The sequence below is a fragment of the Rhinolophus sinicus genome, linkage group LG06 (genome assembly GCF_036562045.2).
Source record: "Rhinolophus sinicus isolate RSC01 linkage group LG06, ASM3656204v1, whole genome shotgun sequence".
NCBI classification, from domain to species: domain Eukaryota; kingdom Metazoa; phylum Chordata; class Mammalia; order Chiroptera; family Rhinolophidae; genus Rhinolophus; species Rhinolophus sinicus.
In genome coordinates, this window is record NC_133756.1 from 109,402,584 (window position 1) to 109,426,129 (window position 23,546).

Sequence of the window (23,546 nt, forward strand, 5' to 3'; positions counted from 1 at the left end):
AACCCCCTCTCTGCCAACCAATCCGCCTCTCTGCCAACCAACCAACCCCTTAGTATAGCCACGGCATTTATATCATTGGCCAATGGCTAACTAGTTACAGCTGATGGCCGTCTGATCACAGCTGATGGCCATCTACTACCTGAGCCAGCACCTTTCCACATGAGGCCAAGAGCCTGGAAACTGCTCTCTGGGACGCTGTCCCCACACCCACTGTGTTCACTGCAGCCACACGGGCAGCCACCATGCCTCACCTCGCTATACACTTTCATACTTCTATGCCTGTGCTGTTCCCTCTGTCTCAAGTGCTCTTCCTGTTCCCTTGCCACACTATATCTAACTGACAAAATCTTATTTATGTTTCAAGATCCAACCCATATGTTCTTGCCTCAGTCAAGTATTCAAAGATCCTCTAAACAGAACTGAGGAAATCATTCCTTTCTCTGGTCTCTCACAACCAGTTGTTTGTGTCTTTCTTGTAGCACTTTAGAAATTCTGTTTTATATAGTATGATATAGTGTTGTATCTCCACCATGTTATATTTAAGCTCTTTGAGAACACAAACTGTCTTATTATCACTGTACCCTCACAGCACATAGGCCATTGTATTGTTCATAATAAAAATTGAATAAATATGTTGGGCTAAATTTTGAGTTGGTGTCATTTCTTTTATTCTCTATTTTTTAAATCAATTTTATTTTTTTTAGAGCAGTTTTAGGTTCACCGCAAAATTGAGCGGAAAGAACAGGGAATTCCTCCCTACTCACCACATGGCTTCCCCCACTACTGACGTCCTGCCCCAGAGTGGTATATATGTTACACTTGATAAACCTACATGAATACATCATTATCATCCAAAGTTCATAGTTGACATTAGGATTCATTCTTGGGGTGCCGGCCCCGTGGCTCAGGCGGTTGGAGCTCCACTCCTAACACCAAAGGTTGCCAGTTCGATTCCCACATGGGCCAGTGGGCTCTCAACCATGAGGTTGTTGGTTTGACTCCTCGGCTCTTGCAAGGGATAGTGGGGTCCGCCCCCTGAAACTAGCAACAGGCAACTGGACCTGGAACTGAGCTGTGCCCTCCACAACTAAGAGTGAAAGGACAACTTGACTTGGAAAAAGTCCTGGAAGTACACACTGTTCCCCAATAAAGTCCTGTTCCCCTTCCCCAATAAAAGAAAATCTAAAAAAACAACAAAAAAACAGACCAGGATAAACAGGTCATAAGATTTAAAAAAACAAAAAGAATTCATTCTTGGTGTCATACATTCTGTGAGTTTTGACGAATGTATAATGATATGTATCCACCATTATAGTTTCACTCCTTTGTGCTCTGCCTGTTAACCCTTTCCTCCTCCCTCACTAACCCCTGGCAACCACTGATCCTTTTGCTGTCTCCATACTTTTGCCTTTTCCACAATGTCATATAGTTGGAATTATACAGTATGTAGCCTTTACAGATTGGCTTCTTTCATTCAAGAATATGCATTTAAGTTTCTTCCATGTCTCTTTACAGTGTGATAACTCATTTATTTTTAGTGCTGAATAATATGCCATTTTCTGGACGTACCATAGTTTATCCATTCACGTACTGAAGGACATCTTGGGTGCTTCCAAGTTTTGGCAGTTATAAATAAAAGTGTGATAAACATCAGTGTGCAGGTTTTTGTGTGAACATAATAAAGTTTTCACTTTATCTGAGTAAATACCAAGGACTGTGATTGCTGGTTCATATGACAAGAGCATGTTTAGTTTTATAAGAAACTGCAAAACTGTCTCCAAAGTGGCTGTTGCACTTTGCATTCCCATCAGCAATGAGTGAGAATTCCCGTTGCTCCACATCCTCACCAGCATTTGGCGGTGTCTGTGTTTTGGGGTTTCACCATTCTAATAGGTAGTGGTATCTCATTTTTGTTTTAACTTGCATTTCCCTAGTGACATATAATGTGGAAGCATCTTTTCATATGCTTACTTGCCATCTGGATATCTCTTTTGGTGAGGTTTTATTTTCCATTTTTTACATAATAAAAATAATACATACCAAGTATTCAAACAATGCACAAGTTTACAACATAAAAATTCCATGTGCTCTCTGTCTCAATCTCCCAACCCAAAGTAATTATTGTTAACATTTTCTTGGTTTTCCTTCTGTGCATCTACTTATCTACACACACACATATATATGTTTACATAACCATACCATTTTTCCGCACAGTCCCTAGTAACTGGAGGTTGGAAAAAGATAATTTAATTTTTCCAGCCTTTAGTGAGGAGGCAGGCAAAAGACAAACAGGTTAGGAACAGATATTGGGTGAGCCAACCACTAAGCTCTGCCACCAAGTACTCACCATACTAGAGACTAGAGACTAAAAATCCAATCAGAAACAAGATCGTCCTTACTCTTGAGGTGTTAACAATGGAAGACAGACATGTAAATAAACAGTTTTATTGCAATAAACATTTCATTGCATAAAATGGTGCAATAAAAAAGTGAAATTGGTACAAAAATACGTAGAGCAGACATAGAGGTCTAAAGGAGAGAATGGTTGATTGTATCTGAAGTGGGGAGGGGTGGGAAGAGGCCAGGTGAGACTTCAGGAAGTGATATTTAAGCAGTCTTAGAAAATGAGTATAGACGCTCACTGTGTACTCAGAAGGTGAAGTGCATCCCAGGTAAAGGGAACGGAGCACGGAGGCACCACCCACTGGGTGCGTTCCAGGAACTGCAAGCGCTCATTATGGCTGAAGAGGAGGGTTAGGGGTAGGTGGTGGCAGGGGAGGCCTGACTAGAGATGAGGCTGGAGGTTTATGCTGGGGCCATGTCACAGAGGGACTCCTGCGTGCCACAACAACGAATCTGGAAACTTATGACCTAAACAGTTCACTGAGATTGTGTCACCTAAGCTGTCTAGTGTAACCACAGAGTGAAAAACACGTGAACATAGTTTCAAATCCATGTCCCCTCTGTTGGAGTTCCCTCTTTCACCCAGATGCAGCCAAACCTCAATTCTTAGTGACCTGCACACCTACTAGCCCCAATGAGTACTTGTTGAATTAAAAACTTGCCACGAACTCTTAAAGGAAGGTACAGCACTACTCTGGGCCTCAGTTTCTTTATCTATAAAATGGTCATTATCCTGTGTGGTGAAAAACTTTACTTTTTCCCCCCAAGTGTGTTCAGATGCATGATTCATGAGCATCAGCCTGGTTTAATTAAGTGGAAACCAACAACAAAGATTTTGAGTCAGAAAGACCTGGGTTTGAATCCTGACTCTCTGTGTTAGCAGAATAACAATGTGACAATTCCCTGCACCTTGATTTTTCTCAGGTATAAAATAGAGAAAATATACCTTTCAGTGCTTGGTGCATAGTTCGTGCCCAGTAAATACCAGTATTTTACCTTTTTTCCCCCCTTTTTTAAATTGGGGACTATTGGGGAACAGTGTGTTCTTCCAGGATGTCAAGTCATTGCAATCTAGTTGTGGAGGGTGCAGCTCACTGGCCCATGTGGGACTCGAACCGGAGACCTTGGTGTTATGAGCACCACACTCTAACCACTGAACCAGCCGGCCACCCCTATTTTCACATTCTTAAAAAATTTATATCTACCCTATAAGGAAGGTGAAATAGATCTAATGTTCTCCGGAATTTGAAGATCCAGTGGCTTACAGATACTGTTCATTTGCCAAAAGAGCAGCCAGCCAGGTGATAAACCTGGGGTCAAAGCCAAGTCGTGACTCTAACGTTAGCACTCTTTCCACTAAACTGTGCAGCGTCTCTTCTCCAAGAGAAAGGGTGGGCTTCAGATCTCTGTGCTGCCTGTCAAGTGAATGCTTTCATGAGTACCTTAGCCCCACAGCCTCCCCAAATCTGTGCTCAAGGAGATCACAGGCCTGAGTTGCTTTATAATAATTCATGAGTGTGTGACGAGGACTCTGGGTCTAGCTTTACCATGACTGTAACCTGCAGGGAGGAGTGAGTACAGACTCCAGGACAAGGGTCCAGATATCCTGGTGATTTAAAGGTCTGCAGTACAAGGAGTAAAGGGAAGGGTGGGCCTTCCCTTGTTACGGGTAACATGACACAACTTTTTGCAAAGCTTGCAGTTGTGCAAATTTTAGGACAAAGACTGTCACTCCTAAAAAATAATAAAATGATGGGATCATGACACAGAAAGAGATGACACAGAAAGAGAAGTAGAAAGAAAAAAGGAGGAAGTGGCTAGAGCAAAGAAGACAAAAGGATATTTGACACAACAGGGTTGGTTTTGTTAATGCTGCACTTTTATTTAAACAGAAGGTAAGCAAATTAAATATTTTTAGACTGGTACTGCAGGAAGATCATAATGGAAGGAATGCTTTACAGAAGTATTCTGAGAACAGAATTAGCACGTGTCCTCCTAAGAGTTATTTTCCTATTTTGCCTCAATAAACACTAACCCATAGGTACAAACCCTGTGCTAGACACTAGGGATATGGAAATGAATGATTGAGTCCTGATCTTAAAGAATGATTAGCACAGCAGAAGAGACTTAACAAATGAACAGGCAGTTTTAGGGAAGGTTGCTACCTTCTATGCACTGGCTGCTAAAAGGGGACAGATGAGGAAGTCATTAAATCACATTTGGGGGATGGTCAAGGAATAGTCACAATGATAATTACAGATAATTAACCATCTGTCAGGCAGTCTGCTAAATACTTTTCATGGTTATGTCACTCGATTCTCACAATAATGTAGGCAACTTTTTGTTATTTAATTCTTTAAGTACAAAAATTGAGAGTTAGAGAAGTGAAATAACTTACTCAACATCACAGGTAAGTGGTGGAGTAAAGGTTTCCCAAGAAGAAAATTTGGGCTGAGTGTTAAAAAAAATAATTATTAGAATTAGTGGGGTGATCACATTGTAAGGTATAAAAATGTCAAATCACTATATTGTACACCTGAAACTAATGTAACAAATATAACGTTGTATACCAACTATACTCAAAAAAAGAATTGAAAAAGAAAAAGGATGCTGAAGGGGGAAATGGGAGAGCATATTTTGTGCAGCAATTACAGTAGGAAAGAGGTGGTCAGCAAGTGACAGCAGGTTGCAGATGAAGAGTTATAAGTGGTTCAATGTTACTGGAGTGAGTAGTGAATGTGGGGGAGCAGAAAGAATTGAAACTGCAAAGATAGGCATGGGTCAGATCACAATAGGCCAGCCATGTCCTGCAAAAGAGTTTGGACTTCATCCTGAAATCGCTGAAGGATTACAGAAGGAGACTATCATCATCATCGTCATCACACTGTTACTACGTAGGCTGAATAATGGTTCTCCAAAGATGTTCAAGTCCTAATTCCTGGAACCTGGGAATATGCTACCTTACATGGCAAAGGGGGCTTTGCAGGTGTGACTAAGTAAGGATCTTGAGATGGGGACATTTTCTGGATTATCTAGGTGGGACCAACGTAATCACAAGGGTCCTTCTAAGAGGAAGGCAAGCAGTCATTCAGAGAAGGAAATGTGCCAAGGGAAGCAGAGATCAGAAAGTGAGAGAGAGATAGGAACATAACTACATGGCTGCCTTTGAAGATGAAGGAAGGGGCCATGAGCCAAAGGATGCAGGCAGCCTCTAGAAGCTGGAAAAGGGAAATGGATTTTCCCTTAGAACCTCCAGAAGGCACGTGGCCCTGCTGACATTTTGGTATTAGCCCCATGAGACTCCTTTTAGATTTTTGACCTCCAGAACTATGAGACAATAAATTTGTGTTCTTTTAAGTTACTGAGTTTATAGTAATTTGTTATAGCAGCAATAGGAAACTAACACAATCATTATAGCTTCAATTTAATGAACATCTCTTCTGTACAAAGTATGTTATATATGTTAACCCTAATTCCAGCACCAACTTCATGGGATTACAACCTGCAAGGCCTGATGCTCAGGACGGTCCTGCACTAGGTTTAATGCTCTGCTGTTGCTGTCTTGAAACTCTCTCTTTTTTATATATATTTACTAATTTTTATTTTCGTATAATACACCCTTAGTAGTTCCATACTTTGCCTATGCCATTAACAATAACAACTCTAAAAATTCCAAGATTTCATTGCAGTTCCTCGTGTGTGTGTATGACTATTTTTTTAAATTAAATTTATTGGGGTGACCATGATTATAATAATTATTTAACAAGGGGCCTTTCTGCATTTTCATTTTGCCCTGGGCCCCACAAATTATGTAGCCAGTCCTGCCTAATCCTAACATCAATCTTGATAAATAAAGGCTATCTGCATTTTACACATAAAGAAACTGGCATCTCAAAGAGGGAGCATAGCCCAGTAATATACCTTGAGTCAGATGGTAGATTCTCCACTTACCAGTCATGGACCCCAGGGCAAGTTTATTAATTCCTCCTGAGCCCCAGTTTCCTCTTTTGCATGGTAATTATGATATCCACTTTGCAGAGCTGTCACAGGGAGTAGAAATAATATATATAAAGTGCTTACACAGTGTTGGCAAAGAGTAGGGACTCAAATAGATGGTAGTTATTATCCCTTAAAGTCCCAGACTTAGTACGACCTGAATGCGTATCTCATGCCTGTTCTTTTTCCACTACTTCTCTTTTCTCTCGGACTTATATTTTGGGACATCATTCTGGCAGAAGAGGGTTGGTGGAGGGTAAGACTAGAGGTTGGGGGACCAGTTCAGAAATTATGACAATATAGTGGACAATCCTAGAAAGACTGTCCATATCACGCCCTCTCTTTTTCTCTGATAAATACCTCTCCTGCATGAAGGTCATCATCCGGCAGCTGTGTTTCCATCACGTGACTCAGCCTCTCTGCTTTCTTGATCTTCATTGGTCTCAGACTCTTGAGAAATTTAGTATTTTGAACTGAGAGATGCAGAGGCCGAGCACTGTTGGATCAAGTCACTTTCCTAGTGGACCCTCGAGAGAAGGTCCTTCTCCTGGGCAACCTGCTTTCTGCTGAGGTCCCTGGAGCTGCCCTGGAGCCCGCCTTGCTATAGTAAAAGCTCCTTTCATTTCATGCACGTATCCATTCAATAAATCTTTCTTTTCCTTCTGAAAGTGACAAAGTTACAACCAATCAAACCCCAACTGAGACATGTAATACTTCCAAAATTATTAGGAGAAATGATGAACACATGAATCAAATTAGCAGTATGGCTTTGGAGAGAAGAAGATGTACTAAACAAAGAGAGACATTTAGGAATATGTAGGGTGAGGAAGGGGTTTGGAATGACTTTCAGGTCTCTGGCTTGGCGATTGGGTCGATGGGGTAGTAGGAGGAGGAAACACTAGGCTTGAGGGGACGAGAGGCCATTCAAATGAGGATGTCCAGTAGGAAATTAGATATGTGTATCTGGAATTCAGCAGAGAAGTCTAGGCCAGACATAACTATTGGGAGTTTTCAGCATTTATCGTCATTGCTGCCATGGGCGTGGATAAGATCCCCCAAAGTGTTAAGTAAAAAAAGAAGGATCCCAAGAATGAAATCCTGAGGAATACCAAGCTCTAAGAGGCAGGCAAAGGAATAGACACTCTCAAAGGAGATTGAGGACATGTGGTCAGAGAGAGAGAGAGGAGCAGAACCAGGAGTGGTGCCACACGAGGGGAGAGTTTGAAAAAGGAGGTGTCTACATCAGTCCAGCAGTTTAGCAGCAGTCTCGTCATCATGGCTGAGGCTACAACCACCCTATGAAACATAACTGAAACTATGGTACCCAAACCCAGGGAATTCCTTTAAGCTCCATCTGCTACCCTTTGCTTGGACCCCTGGATTCTCCTGCTCTTCCTTACCTCTTTGGATGAGTGATTCAGTTAGACCGAGTGATGGCTGTTAATATATGGTAATTTTACCAACATTAAAGAAATGCAAATTGGAACAACCAAGGTTCTACTTTATACCTGTATTATTAGTGCACATGAATAAAGCAATAAAGCCTCATGTTGGCAGAGTCTGTGGGGATATAGTCAAGCACAAGCTTTGTAGGGGGCATTTTGCACACAATGAACCTCTGCAAAGTAACCTGGGGAGCAGTAACAAGAGCTGTGTGTGCCCTTTGTTCCACTTTGGAACATACCTCAAGGAAATAAGCTAAAGGAAGAAAATAGAAAATAGTAAGTGGTACAGATCCTAGTCCCACGACTTATAACAGTGTAACACTGGAAACAATACAAACCTTCAGCTTTAAAGTAATATTTAAATTGCTTTGAAACACTGTGTAACCATTAAAAATGATAACCATGTGGAATAATGGTTAAATGAAATAATGTTAAATGAAAAAAAAAGCCAAGTAACCAAGTGTTGGCAAAGGTGTGGAGAAACTGGAACCCTCATCTACTGTTGGCGGGAATGTAAAATGGTGCAGCCATGTTGGAAGCAGTCTGGTTATTCCCCAAAGGGTCAGAGATAGAATTACCATTTCAGCCAGCAATTTCACATCAAAACCTATGTTCACACAAAAACTTGTACATGCATATTCATAGCAGCATAACTCATGATAGCCAAAAGGGGGACACAACCCAAATGTCCATTGAATGATGAGTGGATAAACAAAAGGTGGCATAACCATGCAATGGAATATTATTTGGCCATAAAAAGGAATGGAACGCTATTACAGGCTTCAGCATGGATGGACCCTGAAAACATTATGCGAAATGCCAGAAGCTAGTCACAAAAGACCACACAGTATATGATATCATATATACGAAGTATCTAGAAGAGGCAAATCTATAGGAACAGAGAGTAGATTAGTGGTTGCTTAGCATTTAAGGTGAGGGGTGGGAGAATGGGAAGATTTGGAAGTAGAGGGTTTCTTTTTGAGGTGATAAAATTGTTCCCAAATTGACTGTGATGATGGTTGCATAACACGGTGGATATGCTTAAAACCATTGCACTGTACACTTTAAATGGGTAAATTGTGTAGTATATGAATTATATCTCAATAAAGCTGTTAGAAAAGTTTTCTTTTAAATCATTGAACTATATGTTTACAATGGGTGAATTTTATGAAATATATATATATATATATATATATATATATATATATAATTCAATAGAGCTGTTTTCTTAAAAAGCAAAGTACAAACTTGCTGCTCATTTGTACACATCTGTATTTTTATAAAATAACAAAGACTGGAAGGGAGTGGGAGTCAGTGGAGATATAACAGAAAGACACCCAAAAATATGGACTCTAAAGGCCTGATTCCATTCCTCCTCTTGCCATTTCTAATTATGTGACCTTGGTTGGGCACATCATGGAAACCCTCTGAACCTTCGTTCTTCCGTTTGAACAATAGGAATATTAGTTCCCACCTCACATGGTTATTTTAAGGCATAAGTGTTTAGTGCGTTCATTTTCTTGCCCTTCTGGATTGCTTCAGCATGCGATTTTTTAAAATGTGGCCATAAAAAGTGAGATAACATGTGTGAAAGGGATTCGAAAGTGAAATCTGCCATAAAAGAATAAGATAGTCTGAGTCTTGATTCTATACTTGTGGCTTAGGAAGCAGCATCAGCATAGTCTCAGCCTCAAACAGAAAGGACCCTCCCTTTGTCTGTGTGCCTTGGAAAATGCCTTGCAACTGGCTGTGTGGAAATTAAGAAAAGCTTTCCATGTTCTGGAAACGTACACTAGTTATAAAGGTAATTTGGGGGCGGCACAAAGGAGCCAAGGTGTGTTAATGCCAAGTTACCATAGCAACGTATTCTGCTGCTCTATCCTTCCCAATCCTGAGCTACCCCCAGATGAGATGATGAGCCCAGTGAACACCGGAACTGAGCCATTCTACATGAAATTACTTTCTCTAGATGCAGATGGAGGAGACATTCTCACTTCCTCACAAATACTGTTTCAAGGGAGAAGCCCTCTGAATTTTTACAAAACAATCACCTCTCTTTTCTTCAGAATCAGAATCGAGATCTGATATACACTCTTCGCAGTGCCTGGCATATGGTAAGTATTTAATATGTAGTAGTGTAATGAATGAACGATAAGAATTTACCGAGAAGTCCAAGGTTTGTAAGTAAGAAGAGACTAATAAATTGTACACCAGGAATTTCAGAAAGGAGACCTAAATTCATACTTCACATAATTTAGTGTCTGTTCCAAACCACATAGCATTTTCACATCTGCCCCATTTACTAAAGTGCTTCAGCCTGTAGCAAATCTCCCTTAAATATCATGCTTATTATCTTGAAAGGACACAGTGTTACTCCAGGAATACTATTCAACCTGTCATATCGCACACATTTCTGAATGCTGTGAGAAACAATATGTGAAAACAGCTGCTTATTAGATGTGCTGTCTTCTACCCTTCCGAGCTCTGAGTCCTGATCTTGATAGAGGAGGGAGCCTGGCCAGGCCTGCATCTGGGTAAATCGTTTCCTTTTCATAATGGGCAGAGGAAAACATCCCTAGTGCTAGGAGTGCTGCTTTTGAAATCATTCTTGTGGGATTGGAAACCCACCCTCAACTCCATGGAGTCAGGCTTTGAAAGGGGCTCAGAGCTCAAGATAAACTTCATTATCCACTCCCTCCTCACCCTAATACGATTATCACATTTTTGGCAAACCTATGGGCCCCTTCTCTCCTGGAAGACATTTCCTTCATGTGATCTGCTTGGCCACTGGATGAAACCCCTTAGGTCCAAAGAGGAAGAATAGAGAGGCGTCCTTATCATCACCAGTCTTGCACAGAACGGCCGCAAACCTGCAGTTACAGCACCCACGAACCGCTGAGCGATGGCACGTGGCAAGGCCCATCTCAGGTCATCCCCACAACCGTCCTGGAAAACAAGTAGTTTTGTTTCCCGTTTTACTCTCCAGGAAATCAGGCATCTCTAGCACAAAAATCCTCATTGCTGCGAGGTTACAGAAGAAATGTCCAACTTTGAAGCCAAATGATAAATTTTGCGTTCCTTTTCTGTCATGTACTAGTTGAGTAACCTAGACCAGAGCCAGTTCATTTTGAGCCTGTTTCCTCTACTGAAAAATTGTGATAATAACCCTACTTCAAAGGTTTGTTTCCATTCACTTATTTAAAAAAAAAAAAATAATTGTACAGTTTTTGAGATGAGCACTAGGTGAGACACCAAAAACACAGAAATAAAAGATGCCGCCCCTGCTGCAGAGACGTTCACAATCTAATGAAGGCATGTGAGAAAGCAAATAATCACAGTTCTGGGTGATACGCAATGAGATTGAGAAGCATGCCTAGATTAGGTGCTCTCCTCGCAAGTCCCCAGTGTGTGTGTGTGTGTGTGTGTGTGTGTAACACAAGAGGAAGAAAAGAGAATAGGGATGGCTTCCTATAGGAGGTAAACCTGGGTGGAGGCTGGATAGGTAGGTAGGCATTATAAGGAGATAAATGTGGGGAGAGGGGAGTATACCCAGGCAAGGAGGGTAGCATGTGCTAAATCACACACACGTAAAAGAGATTAGTCATTTCAGAGATGTGCTCATGGGAGATCAGGGCTGATGTAAAGAACGCACAAATACACCTTTTCTAGGGCTGCTGTAATAAAATACTACACACTGGGTGTCTCAAAACAACAGACACATGTCGTCTAACAGTGCTGGAGACCAAAATTCAAAAATCAAGGTGTCGGCAGGGCCATGCTCCCTCTGAATCCCATCGGCAAGAAGCCTTCCTTGCCTCTCCCTAGCTTGTGATGGTGGCCATCAATCCTTGGTGTTCTTTGGTTTGTAGCTCATTACTCCCATCTCTGACTCTGCCATTACATGGCAGTGTCCCAGTATAGCTGTGTCTCTGTGTCCCCTTATAAGGATATCACTCATACATATTGGATTGGGGCCCACCCGAATGACCTTGTCTTAACTGCATTACATCTGAAAAGTCCCTATCTCCAAATAAGGGCATATTTTACAGGTACCAGAAATCAGGACTTCAATATATCTTTTGTGGGATACAATTCAACTCACAAAAATGGTCTTCTGCCTGGAATGCTCTTTCTCCAGATGTCTGCATTGCTCACCCTCTCACTTCCTTCTGATCTTGACTCAAATGTCACTTTCTCAGTGAGGTCTTCCTTAGCCAGCTGATCTGAAATAGCAACACCTATCCCCCAGCATTTTCTACGCCTCTTCCTGGCTTTCTTTCTTTCTGTAGCAGTTTTCATTAGCACACTCTTTGTTATAGTTCACTTAGTTGTGCATGGCCTGTCTACCCTGGTAGAGTGTAAACTCCAGGACAGCAGAGATTTTCGTGGGTTTTGTCCACTGCTGCATTGCCAGAACCTGGATGAGTGTCTGGCACAAGAGATGCTGAATGTACACAGGAGTCTCCCTGTGCGAAGCCCTTCATGAGGTGTGTTCTTAGCTCTAAGACTGCTGCTGCTTCATTAAGGGTTAGAGCCCTGACAGACCTTCTTCTACAGCCGTGGAATTGGCTCATGCAGTTATAGAGGGCTTTAGTTCCCTAGGTGTGAAGCCAAGTGTCAAGGTGACCCACACAGAGAGTCAGGAGGGGAAATATGCCAACCCCAACAGTCTGCTTGTTAGAACTCTGGCCCACAAGCGTATCTGAAGGAGGAGCAAGGCAGTGTCTCCTCCTCCCTTATCTGCTCTTTGGTGTCTGGATTTTCCTCCTTTTCATCTATGAAACAGAACAGTAGGAAAAGGATTAGGGCTAGGGAGTCTCTAGGTTTGCTAAAATAAACCCCTCTTCAGATGGTCTTTTCCGATTGTACTATTTCTGTCCACCTGATGGTTTTGCCATCTCTGCCAGTTTTTCTTCCTTCTCCCCCGATGCTGGTCTGTAGTATCATGAGGCCTTTATAGACATGTTCTCCCAGCAACTGACACTCATGCAGCTACTTCAGAATTCTGATATGACTCTTGGGGTTGTAAAAATTTCAACTTATAGTATTGTGATGGTTAATTTTATGTGTTAACTTGGCTGGACTATGGTGTCCAGATATTTGGTCAAACATTATTCTGGATGTTTCTGTGAGGGTATTTCTGGATGAGATTAACATTTAAATTGGTGGACTTTGAGTGAAACAGATTGCCCTCCCTGTTGTGGGCCTTGTCCAACCAGTCGAAGTCCTGAATAGAACAAAAGACTGATCATATCCTAGCGAGAGGGAATTCTGCCGGCAGATGAACTGCAATACTGGCTCTTCCCTGGGTTTCCAGGCTGCTGGCCTATCCTGAAGATTTTGGATTTGCCAGCCTCCATAATTACATGAGCCAATTCTTGAAAATCTCTCTCTCTCTCTCTCTCTCTCTCTCTCTCTCTCTCTCTCTCTCTCTCCTATTGGTACTGTTTCTCTGGAGAACACTAATACAAATATTGCCAGTATTTCTTACAGCATAAATCTTTTTGTTTGTTTTTTTTAAATTTTTTTACAATGGGGAACAGTGTGTTTCTCCAGGGCCCATGAGCTCCAAATCATCCTTCAATCTAGTTGTGGAAGGTGCAGCTCAGCTCCAAGTCCAGTTGCCATTTTCAATCTTTAGTTGCCGGAGGCACAGCCCACCATCCCATGTGGGGAATTGAACCCGCAACCTTGTTGTTGACAGCTCATGCTCTAACCAACTGAGCCATCCGGCCGCCCAGCATAAATCTTTTAGACAACAGTGAAACAGAACTTCATGGTATTTTCTGACAGCGAGGTAACATCTTCTGCTTCCTGTGAAAAAAATAAGACTTAGGCAGCATGATTTTCCTGGTCCTTGAGCTGTGGTTACAAGACTGAGACAGCCTCTGTGGAGAGAGGAGTTTACAAAGGACACAGAAGATAGAGTTCCAGAGAATGAGGAAACTCTGGTTTATTACTAACAGACCATGCTTAGTTCCAGAAAAGACAGGGTAGGAAAACATTTACTTTCTCCAGTAATCAAGAAGCCAAGAAAGAGATTTACTGAGTTGGGACAGAAGGGAAGGGAGATAATGCTTTTCTTGGCCTTCTGGATAACTCCAGATGAGGCTCTTAATTGAAAAGTAGAACTATTTTCTTTATCTGGCTTTGCCATGGATTAACTGTATAACCTTAACTGAGGTACTACCCTTCTCTGGGCCCTCGTTTTCTCACTGTTAAAATAAGGCAGCCGAATTACATAGTCTCTGTAGTCTCTTTCAACCGTGCCTGTCTATTCACCTTAAGCTCTAACCTCTGTGAGGGTGGGCCATCTCTTGTTTACTGCTAGGTACCCAGCACCTAGCAGAGGGCCTAACATATAATAGCACCTAGCCCACAGTGGGCCCCACAAATACTAGTATAAATGAATAAATAAGGACTGAAAAAATCTATCTAGGTAACTTTTGAAGGAGAGGAAAAGAAATCAAGGAATTTCATCTGCAGAGTCATATAAAAGATGTTGTTTTTTAACAAACTTGAAATTTTTATTGCAATCAAAAGGTCATTTCCTGAAATTTGTTGTATATATTCAGAGCACTAGACTGGGGGGGTGGTCCAAAGTTATTTAAACCAACTATGTGTTCCTCAGGATTTTTTGTTGGGGCAACAGGAAATGCATACCAAAGACGATAAATGACAATGGGAGGACTTTTTTGCGGAACCTGGTCAGTGGTATTTATATTCTAAAGTCTCAGTTTCAAAAGTTCATGGACAGGGGAGGCTGGTTAGGTCAGTTTGTTAGAGTGTGGGTGCTCTTAACAACAAGTTTGCTGGTTCGAGCCCCACATGGGCCACTGTGAGCTGCGCCCTCCACAGCTAGATTGAAACAACTACTTGACTTGGAGCTGATGGATCCTGGAAAAACACACTTAAAAATAAATAAAAGTTAAAAAAAACACGTTCATGGATAAATCTGAGACGGAGAGGACAAATTGAGCGACCTCTTGTGGTCCCAGCTCTTCCACTCCGTCTTCCAGACACTTTCTCTCTCCTAAGCTGACCAAAAAGTGCAGCCGCCTGGTACTCATTTGTTGTCCCATAGATCTCCTGGACCCACAGGCAGATAAAAAACAAACTCCTGCCCCAGATTCTTTAGACAAGTTATACTTTTCCCAGTTCAAGCCAAGAATCGCTCTATATCAGCTACTCCCCACAAGTCAGCTGACTAATGGCTTTTTAGCTTCATTTTACAACAGCCTAGAAAAGTCCTGAGTTTATGGAGAGTCCCTCTGAGTCATAGCTCAGAACAACCTCTACATGTCATTCTATTGGATTTTATCAAGGCCTTCAGCTTTGAGACCAGAGGAACTGCCTTCCTGTTCTCTGATAAAGTGAATGTGGCTCTGGACCCAGAGACAGGCAGGCCTGCTTTCTAGTTCCAGTGGCATCACTTAGGGACAGTGGGTGTTTGATGTCACTTCTCCTCTCTGAGCCTTAATCATCTTCTCTATAAAGGAAGGTCGGTAACAATACCACACAGACAGACAGACAGACACACAACCTCTACCCCAATCCCAACCCCACCCCTGCCACATGGTTATTCTGAGAATTAAATGAGATTACGTATGACAATATTCTGAACTATGCAAATGTAAGTTCTTTTCATTATCAGATTTCAGCTTTGATGAGTCATTTCAGACATCAGTTCTTGCGGTATACTCAGATGTCCTTCTCTTAACTCCACTGCCAACTATTTCTCCTTCTTTTCCTTTTCTTGTTTCCTAGAGAAATTATAAAGTTGGTCCTATGCATACTCCTGATGGAGTCTACTCCTATACCTTAGGAGCCATATTTTCGGCTCCGTTCTCCCTTCCCAGCCGGGCCTACCTGCTGTTACTCCCTCACTCTGTCAGTAATTAATCAGGCGGGATTCTCCCAGCGCATGCTGTCATCACACACACCTGCATTTCTGACACTGGCGTATTTCATGTTTGATCTAGTTGTTGTCATGTAGAAACCCAAATAACGCTGGACTAAAAATCTAGAGTCCTGTGTTCCAGAATTAGCATTGTTTCTGATTATCCAGGAAGCTTTGGGCCATTCAGTTTGATAAACATCTATTCAGGTCAGGGGAGGCAGAGAGGATGTTGTCTGCTGTGCTCAAAATTTTGTAGGTCACACAGATAAGTAAACCTCCAACTATGAATGATGTGCTATATACAGTGGCACACACACACAAATAATATGGGCGCATAGAGGAAGGAACAATTGAATCAACTTCAAAGGTTGCAGGACACCACTTCAGAGAGGTGGTAACGTCTGAGCTAGGCCTTGAAAGATGACTAAGAGTTTACAAGACCAATAAGGAAGCCAGGTAGAAGGAAGAACATTAAGACGTGAAAAAAAATAGCATGAAGAAATGGGAAGAGTTTGGTGTGGCCAGAGCATTGGCTATGTGGTAGGGAGGGCAGGAGATGAGGCCAGAGCGAGGGTGGGCTGACATCGTGTGGGACCTAGTATGCCAAGCTTAGACATGTAGGCCTTAAGGCCTCTTGACTTAAGGCATCCATTATGCAAATCAATGTCTCCCCTGTATACCTAGCATGACACCAGCTATGTACCGTCCTGGAAAGAATTGGGACAATAGTCACTCGAATCATTTTCTGTAGGGTTAGATTCTTCCAAGGACGCCCAGTTGAGAAAGGCTGCTAAGCAATGGTAAGCTATCCAGTATTTATAGAAAGCAAGTGACATCTTCACGTCACATAGAAACATCAGTCTGGTGACAATGAGAAGAATGTGTTAGTACAGGCAAAGTGTGAGAGATGAACCAAAAATTTGCGGCAATAATTTGTGTGGGTGATGAGCAGCGCTCAGGGTGACGACAACAGAAATGGAGGAAAGGAATGTTCCAGACACATTTGGGAGGCGGAATGGATGGAATACTTCAGTGCTGTCGTCACTGGCTGCCCAGATATGATCTAGACTTGCTTGGTCCGTCCAGCTGCAAGACGGAGCCTTCCCGAAGAGGGCAAGGAGTGCCTCAGCCACAGCCCACCACGGGCAGGCGTGGGGTGTGCGGCCACGAGTTTGGGCTCTATTATGCCTCTGGTAAACTCTGCACTAATATCTCGAGTTATGACTTTTGTCATTGCCTTCTTGGACATGTCGGTCCAGCCCTCACAACTGACCCTCAGCCTGACTCCCCTGCCCAGCCCCACATTTCCCAGGTGGGACAGCAGCCCCGCCCTGAACTTCTGACTGCTTGGCTGAGATTCTGACACTGCTTCCCTATTCCAACCCATTCTACCAGGAGGCTGGGTCTGCTCTCTATGACCCTCTGCACCCATGGCTCCAATAATCCTGCAGGGGAGTCAGTATTGCCAGCTACAGTACTGCTTAACCCCAGCTTCCTCCTTCTGCCCGATAGGCCCGTGTTGTTGGGGGTCCATCATGCCTCACACCTAAATCCGCTTGAGCCCAGACATCATCAAACCTTATCTGGGGCCCGTTTTCGCATTTGTAACATGAGGGGTTTATACCAGGTGACTTTAAGTTAGTTCCCTTCCAACACTAACATCCTGTGTTTCTAAGTAGGCCAACTGTAAAAGAAGTCTGCATTGGCACAGAACAATTGAGGCTGGGAGCGAGTGAGTCAGACTCAGCAAAAATGTCAAGCTAACTGTGAGGCCAGGAGATTAGAGTGCAGCCTGCCTCTGGGCAGACAGCAGCTGGAGACTCAAGCCCCAGATTAGCCGACCCAGACAGCTGTGTGGACAAGATGCCCGGTGCCACACCCAGTGTATTAGTCACGTTGATGTTCAAGGAATTAATATCACTTTGTGTGCTCACAAAGGACAACATTTATTTATGGCCTAGAGCTACTTAGTGTTGTGACTGTAATTCTAGCTCTCTCATAGTTAGTGCTGGTGGTTTTGGACTCAATATTATCCCATTAGTAGTTTGCCCAGTTTCTTGAAATAACCATCCGGTGAGTATTCCCTGAGCATCTGGCTTTACTCCCAAGATTTCCTTCGTTTCTCCCAGGTGCTTCTCGGGTTGAGTGAAGGAAAGAATACAAGTCTTTGGAGACCAAGCTTTGAACCCCACAGCTACTTACTAGTCATGGGATTTGGAAAAGTGAGTTTCTCTCTCTGAGCTTTAGAAATCGGATAATACCTGCCTTGCAAAGTCCAGGTATTATCCAGGTAGTAGCCCAGATTGAAAGTGCCTGGTACACAGAAGGTTCTCAATAAAGGAGTTCTCCCTCATACCAGCCTTGCTGCCTTCCACCTTCTGAAGTCTCTTTGCCCTCAGGATTGTTTCTTCTGGGATTGCCTGGCTATTTCTCTCTCCTACTGGAGCCTGCAAGGTCCCTACCAGTCCACACAAGTTCCAGCTTCAATTCCAGACCTAGAACATGCTGACTCAGAACCAGTGCTTCCTAGGGGTTTTTCATTTTCCTTTTTTCTGGTCAGGGCTGAGCCATTACAGGCCAACAAAAATGTTGGTCAGAAGATGAGATCATAGTTGAAGTCTCTAAGAGCTCCATTGTCTCAGCTCCAGGGTCTATTACATTGAAGATGTAAACCAGTGCTGTGATTCAGGGCAGGGCCAGTCAGGAAATTCCAAGAGACAGTGCTGAAGTGGTGAGGGTGGGTAAAGCAAGGATGTTTCCAGTCTGCTGAGCTCAGGAATTAGCTGTGGGACACATATCTTTGGCTGGTGAGGGACTAACGTTCTTCTCTCAATAGAAATCCAGTATAAGGAACCAGTATAGACATGGCCTGTAAGAGTCTTAAAGGTCATTTAGATCTACCTTCTTTTATACAGATGGAGAAACTGAGGCCCAGAGGAGGGAAATGACTTGCACAAAGCCACAGAGAAAGGGCCAGAATTGCACCTAAACCCGTGTCTCTAGATTCTAGGTCCATAACTGGGTCCATTATCCTGTGAAAAAATAGTGATTGTTAAAAATTCAACCCATTGTGGACACTTAGTCATTTTGATTATTGAATAACAAGGGGAGGGAATGCATGCTAAAAGGGTATCTAAACAGGAGAGCATTCACTAATTCGCCAAAAATTTGTTGGGTCCCAGAAAGTAAGGAAAGGTCAAATTGTGAAGGATATTAAATGCCATGCTTAGGAGTGTGAGTTCTATTTTGTAGGCATCACGAAGCCACCAAAGAGATCAGAGTAGAGGGTTGACATGATTTGTTTTAGAGAGATCATTCTGGCAGTAGAGGAAGGATGGATTGGAAGGTGTCAGGTTAGATACACGAGCACATAGGGAATTTCTAGAGCAGGCTTGGCAAGAGATGACTGATGGAGGTCTAAAGAAGGGCAGTGGCAGTGAGGGCAGGGAGGAAGCAGGGGACCCAAAGGCCACTTCTTAAAGGTAGTCAGTGGGGCCTGTGCTCAGTGGGATGACAGGTGGGCCAGGTGGGACAGAAGGCCCTAGACTCCTGCCCAGGGTCCCAGGTTAACCAAGCAGGTTTCACTCTTGGCAAGGTAGCTGTTTGGTGATCAGGCATTGGGCTGGCCACACGCTGCTAGTAGCCACTAAGAGTCACTGATGCTCTGGCTGTGTGATAAACCAAGACAGACAGGGCATCTGTCTTCCCAGCAAAGTGCAGCAAAGCTGGTTGGTTGTAACACACGGATAGGAAGTCCTGGAACAAGTATTATATACCTAGAGGCTTTCAGTAAGGATAAAAATTCTTAACAATTAAGCCTTCTTGTTTCTACACCTTGTCTGGATACTGAATATTTCCTGGTAAAAAAGGTAAGTTTCGCTCACTCTTAGCTAAGGAGGTCATGCGTTGTAATCGTTAATAACACAGAATTTGGTGTCAGGTGGCCCTGGGTCTGAGTCCAGACTGGTACTCACTAGCTGTGTAAACTTGAGCAAGTGACTAAATCTCTTTAAGGTTCCTCAACCATAAAATGGGGATAATAGTAGTACATTGTGAGGGTTGTTGTCCTATTGATATGAGGTAACGCGTTTTAAGTGCTCAGCACAATGCTTGCCGCTGTGCAAGTATTTGAGCTGTGTCAGCTATTGCTAATTTTAATAATTCTACTGAATTATTTTGTAGCCTGGTGTAGTTTTTTAAAGCTCACTTTCTCAGCATCAAAAAATTTGTGTGCAACATATTAAAATGCCTCCTCTTTGGCTATTGTGTTTTAACTACAATTTAAAGATTCATGGATGAATGGTGGAAGAGCCGAACGTTGAACACATCCACACGCAGATTTTATAATGTGCAGTAAAAACATTTGTGTTACTTTCCAAATATTTTGTGTTCAAAAGTGATTTTTCTGTTAGTTTGCTGGATGACTTCAAGTAAGTCCCTTTAACCTTTTTAGCTTTTTGGGGCTTCCTCTGCAAAATAATAGATGACATAGTTTCTAAAGATCCTACCAATTCTAAAATAAATATATAGATTTATTTTGTACTCTAATTACATAGTATTAGGTTGGTGCAAAAGTGATTGCAGTTTTTGCAATTTTTTAACCTTTTAAACCACAATTACTTTTGCACCAACCTAATACTTACATAGCTGGCTGTAGCAGTAAGAGTAAGCCGAACCCCAGTTATTTCTAAAGAATCTCTAGGATGCTTCATGATCATCAAGGATTATTGCCAAGAATCTGACTACCATCAACATAATGTTTGCACTTATTTATCTAATGGTTTGACCTGCAGCATCTGTAAGGATAGTCGTAGCTGACAAGCAGAAAACTGGAACCAGAATTTGAGTGCCTGTGCACTTTCTGGTCCTTGGGGCGAATGCAACTTTTTTTTTTGTGTGTGTGTGTGTGTTCTCATTTGTTCGTTGTATTGTCAAAGCTTCTCTCTGAGAGTAGTTTTTGGTGATAAGTTGATCAGTCTGGCAAAGTCCTGGGAACAGGTTAATAAAGATCATCTTCATGTGCTAACCGGTCAGGTCCAGCTGTAGGTTACCCCCCTAGCCTTTTCCCCACTACTTCACTTTCGCACACTCTAATACAGCCAGACTGATATGGACTGTTTCCTTAGATCCTATGTGTTTACTGCTTCCTGTTTCAGTAACACCGCTCTTAATCAGGAAACACTTCTCTCCTTTTCTCTGAATTCTTCCTCCAGTCTCACTGTCAACATTTGTATGTCCAAATCCTTCCCATCCTTCAAGGCTTAGTGCAAATGTCACCTCTCCACAAAGTGTGGGTAATTTTTCTCTTTAGGTGCAGTGAATATCTCCCTCAGCTGAGCTCCCAGAACACTTTTGATGTGTACCTCTCAGATGGTCCCTGGCAGGCAGAATAGCACAGTGGTCAGGCACCCAGGGTCTGCTTGAGTTCAAATCCCTATTGGCCCCTTAGCTGTGATTCTGCGCAAGTTATAAACCTCTCCATGCCTCAGTTTCCTCATCTGTAAAATGGAGCTAATGGGAGTACTTGCCTCCTAAGGTTTTTGTTAGGTTTAAACAAGCCAATAAATGTAAAGCACTTGGAATAGTGCCTTGCCCACAGTGAGGGTTTAATAAACGCCAGCTATCATTATCACTCCTCTCCTTCCACCTTATTTTACAGATATAATATTCCTGCCTTATGGTTCCTCCTAGACTCTACATTCCTTGAGAGCAGGAGGCTTTGTGCCTGCTTTGTTTTGTCTTTGTAACGCCTGTTGTACCTAGAGCTTAGCACACCAAACCAGTTATCTGACAGATTTTGGAACACTGAGCCTAAGTCCTACCTCCTTTTTCATCCCTAGTAGTCACAAGATGACTTTAACCATGAAATAAACGTTTCCATGAATTCAAGCAACTTATGGTAATTAAATGTCAAGTTGGACATTAGACTAAACAGTCTGTAGTCAGTTGCATGCTAATGCATGTGGTAGGGATGGGGCTTTTTAGCGAACGCTGCCTGTGGTGTCCCGTTACTTGACCCAGGGCGCCCAGCTCCTAATCCTGGCCCCATGCCACTGCTCCAAAAGATTCTATCACCTTTTCTTGCCATGGTTGTGGGTCAACCTGGCTGCAGCCGCCCATGCATAACGAGGAGCAAGGCCACTGCAGTGCACAGGTCACTCTGCAGGGAGCAGCCTCACCCAGGAGCCATTGGTGAACGAATATGTACTAAAGGAAAACATGATGGATTATTCCTGCAGGACAAAGTTCAGGTGTAGACAAGATTTCAGGTCAAATTCAGATCTGTTTCGGAGATATTTTCCACAGATATTTCCCACATCTTTGCAGAGACACTTCTTGGTCTGCTTTCATGGATTGGTGCCAAACAGCAATTTACCCAACACTGTGATTCATTTATTTGTTTTCTATACACTGTTTGACTTTTCTCGTATTTGGCTTTGGCTGAGGACTCTCAGCATATGCCTTATGTGGCTAGTCAGTCAGACTTTTTAGTATTTTTGGATCTTATTACAAAAAAAAAAAAAAAGAAAAATCAGACCGGAGGCCAGGATTTTTCTAATAATAAACCAGGGACTACTCATCTTCTTTTTCGTGAGTATTAACTTCAATTTAGTTCTTCTCTTCTGTGAAATTTCACAGCGTTAATGTTAAAACATAATTGAGGTCAAGTATACTATCAGCTCCTGGTGTGTCACTAATAGTTGCTAGTTCATGAATAAAAACCATACAAAGTAGCACAGGCCCACAGAAGTGGGCCTGGAGAAATTAGGCCAGACAGGGCTCAAAGAAATTAAAGTATGAGATCCTGCCTTTTCCCTGTCTCAGGAGCAGCACTTGTCTTCTCAACACACCTTAGATACAGGCAAAGTAAACACTGGCCTGTCGCAGAGAGGGGTACTGAAGGGCTCACACATTGGTTCTCCAACCTGTCTCCTACACTTGCCACTCCTACCTCTGGAGTGGCATTCCACTGGCGGAAGTTTTTTCCAGACTTCAGTCTCTTCCTTCTTTTCTTCCTTCCTTCATCATATGTTTGTTTGTTTATTGATTGATTGATTGATTTTAAACTTTTATTTATTTTAAGTGTGTTTTTCCAGGACCCCTCAGCTCCAAATCAAGTAGTTGTTTCAATCTAGTTGTGGAGGGTGCAGCTCACACTGGCCCATGTGGGGATCGAACCGGCAACCTTGTTGTTAAGAGCACTGCTCTCAAACCCACTGAGCTAACCGGCTGCCCCTCATCATATGTTTATTGTTGCCACTATGTGGAGGAACTGGAGAGAGAAAAACTGAGTAGGATACAGAGTTTTTTGTCTGGTGTGAAGACCAAAATAGGGAGATGGTTAAAACTCTGTGTACTTGACAAGCATCATGATAGAGCTTTACCTGTGGGGCTGCTAGAGAGGTAGGAGGTGATTTCAGAGAACAAGATGTCACTAAAAATCTCGAGTGGAGGGATGAAGTGATGCATCTCACAGAAGACAAGTAAGATTAAGAAAAGAAAATGTTGAGTACAGACACTTGTGACAAGCTAAAGCTTTAAGCTCGCTACTGGTTATGAACAAAGTAATGTAGTTATGAACAAAGTAAAGCCATCAAAAAGCTGGGCAGAATTTGACCCACAAGCTAAGACTTGACAGGGAAGTGAGCAAGAATGGACAAAGACTGGGAACCTGGACAACTTCCCAGGAGGGACTGAAGTTGGCTCTTGGGTTTTGGAAGAACAGCGTAGGGCATTGAGGCCAGAGGTGGAGGTGCCCTGCGACAGGCACTGAAAGAGGTCAGAAAATGTCAAGCAAACTT

The 23,546-nt window shown here is 42.6% G+C and overlaps 1 long non-coding RNA gene across 3 annotated transcripts in view; it reads right to left on the reverse strand.

The window, feature by feature from the left end:
* The window catches only part of LOC109451365 (uncharacterized), a 63,263-nt gene that overhangs the window by 33,522 nt on the left and 6,195 nt on the right, over positions 1 to 23,546 (reverse strand). The window contains exon 3 of one of the 3 annotated variants that reach the window (XR_012497449.1): positions 10,715 to 10,790. The exons of 1 other annotated variant lie outside the window; for it this stretch is intronic. This is a non-coding gene — a long non-coding RNA (uncharacterized LOC109451365). Of the gene's footprint in view, positions 1 to 10,577; positions 10,791 to 23,546 lie in introns of all 3 variants that reach the window. One more of the 3 variants, XR_012497448.1, reaches the window with a different exon arrangement.